The 13,693-nt window shown below is 43.8% G+C and overlaps 2 long non-coding RNA genes across 3 annotated transcripts in view; one reads left to right on the forward strand and one right to left on the reverse strand.

The window, feature by feature from the left end:
* LOC148672145 (uncharacterized) overlaps positions 1–1,415 on the reverse strand; it is an 18,646-nt gene extending 17,231 nt beyond the window's left edge. The window contains exon 1 of the long non-coding RNA XR_015935678.1: positions 1,157–1,415. This is a non-coding gene — a long non-coding RNA (uncharacterized LOC148672145). The remainder of the gene's footprint in view (positions 1–1,156) is intronic.
* Positions 778–12,410, forward strand: LOC148672146 (uncharacterized). 2 transcript variants are annotated; one of them, XR_015935679.1, is made up of 3 exons: positions 778–1,005; positions 1,552–1,739; positions 10,751–12,410. It is a non-coding gene; the product is annotated as an uncharacterized LOC148672146 (long non-coding RNA). The 2 variants fall into 2 exon arrangements; XR_015935680.1 differs by having other exon boundaries at positions 1,670–1,739.
* The last annotated feature ends 1,283 nt before the right edge of the window (positions 12,411–13,693 follow it).

Raw genomic sequence — 13,693 nt, forward strand, 5'->3', positions numbered from 1 at the left:
TGAGTCTTAATCAGGAGAGGAGAGGTGAGCAGAATGCTAAATAATGAAGGTTTCTTCTGCTGACAGTTATTTAATTTTTCTGACATGCTCCAAGTAAAGGGGCTCGGCCACAATTCTTCATTACTGCTGCAAACATGGATTTATCCAGACACTGCATGTACAGGAAAGTAGTGTTCCAAAGGTCCTCGGTTTTGTGAGAGTACACTACATGTACGTTAGTAAATGACGTTGTTGTTGTTCTGAAAACATGATGAAGTGTCTCAGGTTCAACAATGAGATAAACAAATGCATAAAGCAGACGGTTCGCGTAAAAACCAGCGGGTTTCAGGAGGGAAAGAGACCAGCAGTCCAAAACAACATCAGATAATTCTGGTCCCGTTTGTTTCCAGACGTATTTGCCGCTACCTTTAGAACTATTTCACATTTCTGCACAAGCCGCACGGCTAGTCTTTTTTCAGAGGTGAAACAGCAAACCACCAGTCCTGCTAACCGCAAGAGCAGCCGTATTCTCCCCCCCCTTCTGCAAACTTCAGGTGCAGCCGGGCTTCAAAACGGCAGGAAAATAAATAAAACCCTCACAACGAATCGAAAACCTTGCTGTGCTGACGTGTTTCTAAATGGAAGAGGCCCTGTGCACACCAAGCGCAAGCTGCAGAAGCAGTTTTAATAAAAATGAAATTGCTTCGCGCTGCCCCTTTCACCTCGCAATCCCTCCCTGCACCGTTTGTCCTTCCCCAGTGGACGCTTTGGTAATCGCGGGTCTCAGACGCCAGGCAATCCGGCGGAGGACCGGGCCCGGCGCTTTGTGACGGAGGGAGGCGGCTGGGTTAAAGACCGGCCCTTTCCCCCCGGGGGGCGAGGGGGCTCAGGCAAAGCGAGACCCCCCTGACCACCTGCACATCCACGTGCATAGTTGCTGCTGCCGGCAGAATATGCTGTCTTGTGTGTGCTGCTGCTGTGTGGGCTGTCGCAACGGACACCAGTAATGAAGATTTGAAAGAAGAAGTGAGTAATTAAAAGCATCGTGATGTACAGTATATCCCCCAGAAAACCTGACCTCATTGAATATGCATGTACTGTATAGCACTTATGGACAAGATATTTCGTAACAGGTGTCGAATCCGTTCTGTTTAACACACGATGCTTCTTACTGTACCTTTCATGCTGTTTACCGAAGACAGGTCATTGCACCTGATGCAAAACTGAGCTCTCCTGGGTCCACCCTGTTGTAAAAAGGGAGCTGCTGTCATATTTTAGGACCAATTGGAACGGCCGCAGAAGTTGCAATGGCTCATGGGATACGTGCCTATTAATTATCCATGTCTGTTTCATTACACTAAATAATTGTGTCATAGTGTTATAATAGTTTCTAAAGACTTCAAATTGTGCTTTCATACTTCGTAGCAAGTGCTGCTTGTTTGTGAATACACTTTTTTTTCTCATGAGGATAACATTAACCCTTAATCATATTAGTCACTGGAAATATGTAAATCTATACCAGAATTGTGGCTCCAGCCCACCAACTGATTAAAATCGTTTGATTTGGTGCAGATTTCTAGGTTTGCATTAAGCTCTCAAAAACGCTGAATGGGAAAGTCATAGTTATCAACCCCATTCCGATTTGTGAGACTCAGAGCTGCCCGAACTGTAACCGTCTGCTCCTCTGCAGAAGAAAAACAGATGATGGTCTTCGGAGCTGGGAGTGACCGAGACCTTGTTCATCACGAATACATCACCTGGTAAGAGCTGTTCGGGCAGAAACGTGCGTGTAAATGAGTTGAGCTGCTTAAAGTTATTTATGCTGCAGGTGCTTAAAACACAACAGCGACAGCAGGGGATATTGAAACTCGGGACAGAATGAGAAACAAGTCAACTGGAAGTCCAAACAAGCAAGCAGATCAATTAAAGGCAGCAATTAGCATCGTGAGTGATTGAGAAGTCAGCTGGAATGAAACCCAGCAGACACAGTGATCCCTCAGGGCCGGGGCTAGGAACCACTGATCTATACCACGCTCATAATGGTGAATCAGCTGTCTGTGGCGGCTTTGTCTTCATGTACGCAAAGCAGAATTAAAAGTATCCTTAGAGCGGTTCTAGTGAAATTACCATGGCTAATTAATATTCACGCAATATAGATTGCGACTTCTGCTGGCTCTTAAAAATATTTATCTCCAGATAAAACGTGATGACAAAACGTGATAATCATAAAAAAACTAAGGGTGTCCATAATGATTAAGCGGGGCAGGACAGACACCGCCTGAGTGAAATACTGTACGATGCAGGGCTGATGGATTTAACGCGGACAGAGCTGCACAAATGACTTCCTCCTTTCGTCGTGAACAATGAGATTCATTTTTCATGAAGAGATCAGCAACATCTCGAGTGGCTCTCAAGAGGTGTACATCTAGGCGATCCTTTGCAGTTCCTGTAGTTTAATGGCTGGCTCCCCGATGCCCCGCTACTGAAACAGGAGGGGGGGGAATCCCGCGGCAGAAAAGAGGAATTGGATTTTGTACAGTACGTGTGATAAAAGATGGGTATCAGACCGACTCTAAGGAAATGCTTTCTATGAAAAGACAGAATCAACTTCTTTCGTTTAAAGAACCTACAGCTGTCTATTTAGTAAAAAACCATACATCTTACCCCGTGGGTGACATTGTGACTTTGCAGACACACTGTTCGTTATACAGTATGAGGCCATACCTCTGGGCAATGTACTCTGGAGGATTAGAGGCCGTAAGATGCAGTGATTGTAAGGAAATGTTTCTATAAATATTTTTAGATCGAATACTGTATAGTCCAAAATACACGCACTTGAAAGGACACAACAGTGCGACGAGGGACTGTTCCGCGTGACACGTCTCAGCCAGCAGAGCAGTGCAGGGCGGGAGCTGCTCCATCAAGTTGCCAGAAAGGCGAACAGGACAGCTCCGCCTCACAGCAGCTGCACTTTCACAGGAAAGACAGGCAGAGCACGTGGCAGGCAGCTCCCGCCAGCGTGCCCTTGGAAATCAAGGTGGTGTGCAATTCACTGCGGGCACAGTGCGGGTAGAAAGCACAGATAAAGCCTGAGGCCTAAATGTGCCCCTTATAGGGGAACTGCTGTCCCCATTTCTCAGACCGGTTAGTAAATCTCCGTACCAAACTAATTAATTGACGGCATCTCACAATTTTACCAATTTCGAATTACGTGTTCAATCGTGAAACTTTGTAAAAGAACTGTACAGTATGTTCACCAGGTTGTCGCAGGCAGATGAGAATCCGCTTTGAAAACAGCCCTTCCTGCTCACTAGTCACTGTGAGCAAATGAGAAAAACGGTCTCCTAACAACGTTAATTATTAGGGGTTTTAGTTGGTTGGCAGGTTGCTCTTTTTTGCAATACTTTAAAAGTATCTAAACAACATGTTGCCTTGTATGTGTTGCTTTAATCATTTTATATAGTTATTAATAATATATTAATATAGTTGCAAAATGTGCTTGGTCTAAAGCATTTTACAATGTAATAGGGCTGCTTTTTGCATCATCAGAAAATTTGCTGCCTCGTTCTGAATTGCTGACAATGACAGCAAAATGGCTCAGCGCATATGTTGAAACTTTTTTTTATGTAAATTGGAGGTTGTAAACGTTACTGTGTCCTAGGTAGTTTCATTATTTTAAATGCACTCATCACTGCCAATTCATTACAACTCCAAAAATAGCATTGCAGCATCTTTTTAAGTAAAAAGGCAAGTCAATTAAACACTATACACTGGCCACAGGATGGAACTGAAGCAGCAGTTGCATTAAATAATTTGTCATTTCATCTGTATCTTACATATTTCTGTTTGCCTGAAAAGTAAATAAAAATCATGTGTCTTCCCGAAGTGTGTACAGTAAGATCTTATGCTTCAACATTGACATATACAAACATTTTAGCAGTCGAAACCTGCAGAGACACCAGAAACTCTTTATCTGTAAAGTAAATATACAGTACATGTGCTGCTCACTGTAACACCTGGAGAGCAGACTGACACAGAATCGACAGCGGACGCAGAGAGGAATGGGAAGATGCATGCTTGGAAATAACTGGGAGAAACCGGAGGGCAACGAATGGAAGAGGGCCCAAACAGGCGCAGGTCCTTACGGAGCCGAGGAAATACTGGAACGGAGCTTCAAAGGCGAAAAAGATGGCCTAGCAAAAGACCTTCCTGTAAGAAGGCCAGATGACGCCAGCAAGCCAGCAAGATAAAACTGGAGGGGGACAGGAAGTCAGAAATGATAGCAGGAATGCTGTGAGGGCCCAATGAGGTGGGCAAAGGCTAAAGATGACAGAAGCGGTGACATACAGTACAGTATACCCACCAACAGATCATACTGGGCCTCTGGTAACAGCAGGGAAGACCAGACCAGGTCTGCAAAAACTGCAGCCCAACCCCAGTGCCCTCAGCCCTTCCCCAAGGGCCCAGCTGCTTTGAGACGCTGCCTGCTGCTGAGCCCCGGCCTCCGGAGAAGAAGATAAAGACGCCCGCTCCTGGATCTCCGAGGGGCGGACACAGGCACACCACGGCTCCAGCCGTGTGGAAAAGCTCCTGCTGGCGCTGAACCGTGCCTACTGCGCCCTGGGCACCTGCTGAGGACAGTCCGAGCCAAGCACTTCCCCACAGCCTGGCTGGCTCGATGACGCTTGTCAGGCTGAATATTTCGTTTTTCTTTTCCTTTTGATTTTTTTCCCCCCCAATAAAAGATCTTATTATTATCCCCCTCGGTCTTTTTTGTAAGGCAGTTAATAAGATTTCATGCTCAGCGAATGGAGTGTTTTGCTGACAGGTGTTGTCTGTTTATATAAAGTCCTATGGCAGTGGCCCAGCAGCTGCAGCAAAAACGTGAATATCCACACTGTGAAGATTATTAAACCTCGTCAAAGAAGCTTAATCTCAAATTGATTAAATAATCAGTGTACAATTTTTTAAAATTAGTGCCATCGGGTGAGGTTATTAAGCAGTGCACACACTATTTTTCCTTATTTTTTAATAGCCAGCTAATTAGGTTGATTCCATGCATTTTTGTCTAAGGTAATCCAGCAGAAATTACAGCAAGACCTAAACAAATGAGTCCTCAGCACCAAGCCACAGGACTGCAGTGCGTCAGCATTTTCTTGCTTGCTCTTAGATGGGACACAGGTCCCAAAGGAGGCTCTGGGGCAGCAGCTCCCCACCCTTCTCCTGTAAAAGTCACCCCAAAACGTCGAGAAACTGCGTCTCTCGATCGGCGCAGTGCAGTGACAGGACTAAAGCGCAGGGGTGCCTCTGTGAAGCATTATAAAGGATTTTAAAGGATTGTACAAAAAGTAAGTCCTAGATCTGATGGAAACAGGGGCACTCTGCTATTTAGAATGCTTATAACGACAAAACCAAATTGAGAATAAGATTATGGGATGGTTTAAGACAAACAAACACGATAAGCCTTTTCTTTTTAGTGAAGAATGCTCATTGGGCTCAGTACACTGGTAGACGGACTTGTGACAAGGGCACGTCTACAAGGAGAAGTTCCAGAGATCTCTACAGTGGCCAGTGTGGTGGCTGGGACTACAGCAGATGTACTGTAGTAGAAGCAAGCAGCACACTAAATAAAAGGTATTAGCAATGTCTATAGTTGGAATAGAATTTAGTCTATTCTGATGTCTCTTTTTGCTTGTCTTGGGCTGCTGTAACACATCAATTTCCCTTCGGGATCAATAAAGTCTTATCTATCTTTACTGTACATATAGGGAAATATATATATATATTTACAACTATGAGCCACTGAGACAAAACTGCAAAAAGTGAAACATGTGAAAACCCTCTATGCACTTCCATTAAAAAATGAAATAAACATTTTTGACTCCTGTTAGAAATCACCCCTCTCGAAGGTTCCCACTCAGCCTTATTCCACGTCTACTTCCCGTGCATGACCTCTCACACAACCAACGCTCTAAAACAAGCTGAAAATCAATTGAACAAAAAAGGAAGAAAAAGTCAAAAACCCACTCAGACCATAAAGCGTGTCTGCCCTGTCTCTCCACTGAAGACCCCTGTCGGCTACCTTCCGAGGGCTGAAAGAGAATTCCACCTGGATGTGATATTTCTTATATTTATTTTAATGTATGCATGAGCACACTGGAATGGATAGTGGGAAAGAGGAGGATGAAAGACCAGCTCACTTCCCCTTTCCTTATCTCTTCAGGTGCTTTCTCAATATTGCCAAGTCTACTTCCCCAGTCTGTCATTCCTAAAGCACTTTCTTTTTATTTATACACACATATGAGCTTCTTTTCTGCAAGCCAACTACAGGTTCACAGTGACCCATACATCATCTTTATTCATGCTCTGGGGCAGAGTAACTTTATTGGTTTTGCTCGTTTGAAGGTGTGATTTATCTGTAATTATTAAAAGACTAGAGACAGCTCCAGTAGCTCAGCCTTCTTGGGTGACCTCACATTATCCTGTCGCTGATGATAAACACAATAAATAATAAAGGAAATGCCAACTTTTGCAATGAGGGCTTAGTACATGTTGAAGATACCATGTCACCCAAACTGCCTACAGTGGAAAAGGATGCTACATCACAGAGGCACTTCTCGTATTTTAGATCCGATAATCCAAAACGGAGCACCCCGCCGTGGCCCACTAAGGCAATCTGTTTTTTGTTTTAAACTGTCTGCATCCAAGAGCACATACTGTAAACATCTAGGGATTTAATCCTGAAAAAACGACTGCATAAAAAACAAAAATACAGACAGGTACTGTAGGTGTGAAATCAGCCTCCCTACACAAGCCCTGGAGAGAGCGTGTTCAGTTCATTCATTTCCCAGGGTATTGCAAAGGGTCTGAGGAACAGGGATCAAAAGACCTCCATGCTAGGAGAGCACATCCAGAGAGATGCCAGACAATGAGGGAGCTGCCGGGCTGTAGCATCCCCCAGACTCCAGGAGAAACCCAAACAGGAGTCCCGCAGGCCAGCAGAGCTCCCCAAAGAATTAAACTGCAAAGACAATGTACAGTATCTGTCTTAGTGACACATGGTCGGCACACAGTAACCCAGACGTCTCCCTTCAAGTGTGAGGGCAGAGGTACCACGCCCCCACAGCATTTTAAATTGCACAATTTCTTCACGGCAGGCAGGCAGGCTTGCAGACACTGCTTTTCATTTTTCTCTCAAACCCACTTGATTTAGAATTGAGTTTCTAACCTCTTTATCCAAAACAGCGTCGCAGGAGAACCAGAGCCTATCCCGGCAAGCAATGGGTTTAAGGCCGGATATACGCTGGCAAACCCACAGACACAGATATACACACATTCACACCAGCATGTCTTTGGACTGTGGGAGGAAACTGGAATACCTGGAGGAAACCCACATGAACTTGGGAAGAACATACAAACTCCATGCAGATAGCACCCCAGGAATTGATCCCAGGGCCCCAGCACTGAGATTCAGCGATGCTAACCACTGCGCCACTGTGCCGCCGCAATTCAATCTGACACATTTGTTAAATACTGTCTCTAGCCTCTACCGAATGGCATTCTGAGAGCACGTCCTCTGACAGGTCAAAGGGGGAAAGGTAAAAAAAAAAAGGAGTCTCTATGTGAATCAGAATAATTCATTTTAAAAAACATATTAGAAAACAGTATTTTTGGTTTGGTAAGCTTTGGTTTGCTTGAAATTGTAACCTGCGATTGTCTCGCACAAGGTACAAGGATGTGACAGTGACAAGGCCAGAGACAACTGATTAAGCAGATGCTACATGTGAAGCAGCTCAATTTCAACGGCTCACCAACATATTCGAGATTTCTAGCTTGGCTCTAACGAACATACTGCACAGTTTCGTCTCCGGCAGTCTCCCTCCCTGGCTGTTTAATATGACCCACATTGAGGAGCCATGGGGAGCAGGGAGAGAAGAGCACAGTGCGAGATTTATCTTCAGAAGCGAAGACAGCCCTGCACCAAGGCTAAAGCAAAGAGCTAGCTATTAAGGAAGCATTCAAGGAAGGGAGAGGTTTTTTTGGAAGGAATTAATGCACTGTGCTTTTCCTTATGAAGGTAATGATGAATGCGAAGCACAAGTGAAATTAACTGCCGTTCCCTCATTTCTCTTATGCGAGCCACAACAACAATGCAATTAGATCTTAAGGGAGTTTCTGGTACGCCTGCAAGCAGTGGAATTTTCATGCAAAGATATTATAACTTTATTATTTTTTTAGGTCGAGTAAGTTGTATATAGAAGGTTCGAGCCTGCTGTCACAGAAAAGGTCTCAGAAATTTCTAACTCTGTTTGCCTGACACTCCAAGGGTAGTAATTTGCACTGTAAAACTGTAAGAGGATCCTAGGTAATTGTACATTAAGTCAATCACACATAACTTTGTTTTGTGTACAGCAACACACAGCAAATGCCACACACAGAGATACGGTACAACACACAATCAAAAACAAGCTATGGCCAAAAACCTGTGCCTTTTAAGTTTCATGGTGTTTGCTTGTTGGCACAAACAACCATAGGAGAAAACCATGAGCAATTTGCAGCCTGTCGACATTTTAAACACCAAATTCTAATATTGATCTCACGAACTGACAACACTGGTCTATTTTACTAAGACAACATTTGAAATTGCAAAACAGATTGCAGCAGTATCCAGGCTGTAGGTCTTTCATTCCAATGCTCATTAATTTTATTTTTGGGCAGAGTGAAACAGACGCAGTAGGTAAATCCTTTCTACAATCAGTATTAGTTTCTATCACGCAGGCAAGAGAACACTTATCTGAATGTAGCAAAACAACCTGCAATCAGGTCCCCGCTGTGGCCCTTGGAATGAGCAGAGCGATCAGTTTAATTTTTTTTCAATCCTCCTACATTCAGCAGACTGGAAAGCCTCTCTCTGTGTTTTAATATTTTGTTTTCCAGAGGTGACGATATTTCAGATTCAGGTTTGCTCTCCGGCAGCCCCCACTGCGAAGGGACAGGGGAGGCAAAGAAGTTGTTTGATTGCAAAGCAAAGACCTCCTGCGCCTTTAATTTTTCATTCTGGTGCAAATCCCCCCGATGGCTCAAGCTGCTTCTGTGCGGAATCCCCCCTGTGTGTGGGAGTAACCCTGGCTCTCCAAGCATTAGTAAATCAAGCCCTCAGCTGTCTAACAACGCCGCTATTGACGGAAATTATCGGCTCTCTGGGTGCGTGTGTGCACATTTAGTGTAAGGAAATAATGCCAATTAATATCTAGATGTATGTTCTCCACTGCTGGTGCCTTTGTGCTGTCGGTGAACTGCTGCAGAAGGCGGCAGCATGTGTTGGAGCAGGTCTCCGAGCTCTGGGCTGAAGGCTCGTGGCTTCAGTCCTCGGGTGGGGCCCTGCTGCTCTACTGCTGAGCCAGATACCTCTCTCCAGTGCACCAGGGCATGCCCTGCTCTGCACACGCCTTTCCAGGTCATCATGGTAAAATGAGAGTTTGATCTCAGTTGACCTACCTGGTAGCTAAAGGAATAACTACAGTAAATTAATACACCTGAAACTGATTTCTGAACATGCAATCCAAACACGGCGACCAGCTGCATTAGCTCATCTGGCTGGCTGGAGCTCATCATGGTTTCTGAAGCACAGCGTGGGTTGCAGGCACACAGTGGCTAGCCCAATCGCAGATTCATCTTGACACCCCCACAACAGAGTGTCAAGAATAGCCCAACCGGGTGCATAGGTTGGACCCTATGCGGAGCCTCAGAGGTAAGGGGACAAAGGATAAAAGATCCAGTAGTTCCCGATCCAAGAGAGGGCTAGGCGAGAGACCTGGTCCAGAGCGAGATCCGAAGTTCGTATTTGAAAAAGACTATCAGTTTCCAATCCGAAAGGGCTAGGCCAGAGACCTGGTCAAAGACGGGTTCAGAAATTCTTATCCGAAAAGGCTTGAATACTTTGAAAAGACGGCGAGGTAGGGGCTCCGAAGTAGCGGCCGAGGTGGTGGAGGAGGAAGGCGTGGTGACAGGTGGAGTGTGGTGGTTGGTTGATTGATGGGAATGGTGTTGTTTGGAAGAAGTGCTCAGGGCCGGAGTTGGGATCCGGTTAGATGAGGGCTTGGCACAGAGGTCAGCATTGACCCTGCTCTTGCAGAGAGGAGGGTTATTGTAATAAAAAAATGAAATATCACTCCTCAGGAGTATAACACCTGCATTCACACTGGGGGCTTGAACTTACCTCTGTCTTGTAACTATTCCTCTGTGCTGTCCCATGAGTCTAGAGGTTGATGTTGCTCCTGCTAATGAAGCACCTAGAGCTCTGTTGTACAACTCTCATCCCCACGAGCCCCAATCCTGCAGGTTTTATAGCTACTCTACATAATCAACAAGTGAATTCCTTTGGAATTCAGTCCAATTAAGACCTGCAGAAAGTAAAGCCAGCAACAGCATTACAGTGAACAAGAATTGCCTACAGCGGTCCAGTGTGGCCCAGCTGATTTTCCTTTTTGTAGAAGATGAAATAAACTCTCCCCACTGCCCAGCCCCAGCACCTTCTGAAAATGAATTTAAATAATTCAGAGTAGCTGGTGTATCACAGATTTATTCTTTGTCAGATTCCCTGCTGTGGAGCATGGCTGTTATTGGAGCAGCCTGGCTATCTGAGGGCCAGGAGCAATAATCCAGCAGTATTTTTAACACCAATAAAGGAAAAATAATAACTGAGAAATTGAGCAGTGTCCTTTTCTCCTGATCTTCAAACAATGCTAAAACTCTTTTCTTCTTTTAATAGTAATGCAATCTCTGGCCTTCCTCTGAACCTGGGAGCACAGAGCTGTGAACACTGGATCATGTGGAAAATCCAGATGGAAGGAAGCGATATGGAGCTCTGTAACTGTTGTCCTCCCTGTACCACACACAGCCAAAAGGATAATTCAGCAGGGTGCTGTTAGTTTGTCTCATTTAATTCTGGAGGAGAAGGCATTCCTCATCAAAGAGTTCATGAAAAAAGGAAAGTTTGGTGGACTCAAAATACTCATCATCACTGTCAACAAGTCAGCGTCTTTCATTCAGTTGGACACTTGTACTGTAAATACCCTCTATGAAACTACTCTTATTGACTGTTAATTGTCTTTAGGAAGTTCATGGAGCAGTTATTCATTATAGGGGGTCAGTGTGTCAGAAGCACTGTTCTTCCTAATTAATTGACATCAGTGGCCTAGATTCTGTTCCAGGTAGTAAACTGGTTGAGCTCACAGATGATGGCATGTTGCACACAGCATGGTAACCAACCTCTTTCCTCACAAACAACACCTTCTGGTATACAACTCCAAGGGCGAAACATTAATTATACTACTACAATTATATCTTTACCATCATTATCATTGTTATTTCTCTTTGAGTCAAGAAGTAGTCATCGTCTCATGGTTCTTGTGTTCTGTGCACAGAGAGGGACAGAGGCTTGTTTCTTGGGGGCTGTTAAAATGCTGTGTATGTTATCCTGATAGTAACTTTACTAGGGAGTAAATCAGCTCCCTATCCAATTCAAGATCCTTCTCTGGGCATAACGTTTACTTTAAGGTGTTTGCAACCTACAGTAAGTGCATATATCTGGTTAAAAAACTAAGTGAAAAGGAATTCCGCAGCAGAAGTCACACGTTACTCCTGGAGTCAGTTCTTATTTAGCAGAAAGCCGCACTCAAAAACCTATCGTCAATTAAACCTGTGTAGCTGGAGCAACCTAGCGTTGAATTTTGCAATTAAGTTAGCTAATTGGCTTCTCTTTCAGTGTAACTACAGGCCTTGTGTGAAATGGGTCGTTAGGCTGACAATATCTGGCATAATGATAATGCATTATTTGTAAAGACAAAACAATAAGAATAACCAAGAACAACAGCTAGCAATTCCTGTAATCGCAGTCTGCTGTTTCACAGTGAAACCTTTGCGTGTAAGTAAGCCCTGACATCTCTGCCATTTACATCACTTCTGATTATATGAAAAAAACAACAACATTGCTCAGTTTGGTCAATTTAAGGGGGGTGGCAGAGAGAAGCTGAAAATGGGTTCCTAAAAACATTTGACTGAATCTTCCACTTACAAACCCCTCCACACAGAAAGCAATCTATACAGATTGAAGGCTGAAATGCAGCATTGTGCTGTACAGTACATCAGACCCCAAGATGGATCATGGAATAACCATCTTCCTTAACATTCACCTCACTTGAATTAAAAATGCCCTCCTGGTTTCATTTTGTTACAGTTAATTACAGTTCATTCAAGTTTTCTTCATTGTACACATGCTTCAAGGTGAAAAATGCCCTTAAATGGAGTCTAACGTCCTAAAAATACATGTACTGTATATAACAAAGTTTTGATTTGCTGACGTATGCTCGTATCTTCAAATAATAATACACCGTTCACATTGCACGTAATTGTGATTTAATGCCATTTTATGTTCTACTCACTGTTATAAATATTGAAAATAGTTAAAAATAAAAAGCCAGGGAGGACTGTTTATGTACAGTATATGCCTGTTTCACATTGCTCCGGATGGACTTCAGACTGCTGAACTGAGGAAAAGATCCTCTCTCCCACACACACACTTTAATAAAGGCAAGGCAAGGAATCGTGCTGCTCCACAGAAAAGGGCTCAGTGGAATAATTAACAGAACAGTCTTTTTTCCTGCTGAATTTTTCATATGAGGCTTATCCTTTGGAAACATCAAAAGCAGTGACAGAAGGCTGGGTTTAACAGTGCACCTGCATTTCTCCGTGAAATGTTCAGGCGCTGGTACTGGAGGGGAAATTCAGGCAAGCATTCTCACAGGCCATCCTTAACCCCGGGTTAAGGAAAATTCATAATACTTACTGCCGCAGAAACTCAATTATCTAAACAAAGTAGGATGAAGTCCTCTTTGGACAGATTCAATATTCTACCCCTTAAAAAGATGCATTACTCAGCATGAAGGCCAAATCATCTGAAGTCTGTTGGCAGGGTTAGCCAAATTAATCAAATACTAGGGACAAGCAAGCCACATGTTCCCAATCCTTGATTCCTTTTGTTCATTTCCCGATATCTAATTATAAGAAAGGGGAATTTTATACACCTTAGAGCTCTTTTAAAAGACAAGAAAACGTGTTGATACAGTAGGTAAAGCAATCACAAAAAAACATTAGAGAAAAATTAAGTATTCAAACTAGGTTTAAAAGCACCACATCTGGCTGACTCTCTGACTTCTGCTGGCAAGGTGCTCCAGAGCTCTGGGGAATATCTACAAAAGGCCCAGTCACCCACAGACTTTACATGTCCTGAGGGAGCACACAACAAACCAGAATGAGCTGAGCCAAGGTCACATGGAGAGGAGTTAACAGGGGATTAGATATAACGCTGGAGACAGCTGGAGACTGAGGAGCCGTGCTATGCAGATCCTTGAATGTCAGCAGTAAGATTTTCGAATCAGCTTGAGATCTGTTGGAAAGTCAGTGGAGTGATGTGATCATTTGCACAGGATCACAGATCCAAGCTGGCGAGTTGTGAAAATATTTTAACATGCTCTTGTAGATGTCTGCAAGTAGACAATTACCATAATCAAACCTGGAAAAAACACACAGCCATGAACCATCTATTCTACTAATCACCCATACAGATTAAGGCCCATCCTGGCAATGCTACCCAGATGCAAAAACAATGGCTTTATCACCATTAAGATGGGGATGTCTAATGTAATATAATAAG

The sequence above is a fragment of the Lepisosteus platostomus genome, chromosome 4, assembly GCF_059453375.1.
Source record: "Lepisosteus platostomus isolate fLepPlt1 chromosome 4, fLepPlt1.hap1, whole genome shotgun sequence".
NCBI lineage: Eukaryota > Metazoa > Chordata > Actinopteri > Semionotiformes > Lepisosteidae > Lepisosteus > Lepisosteus platostomus.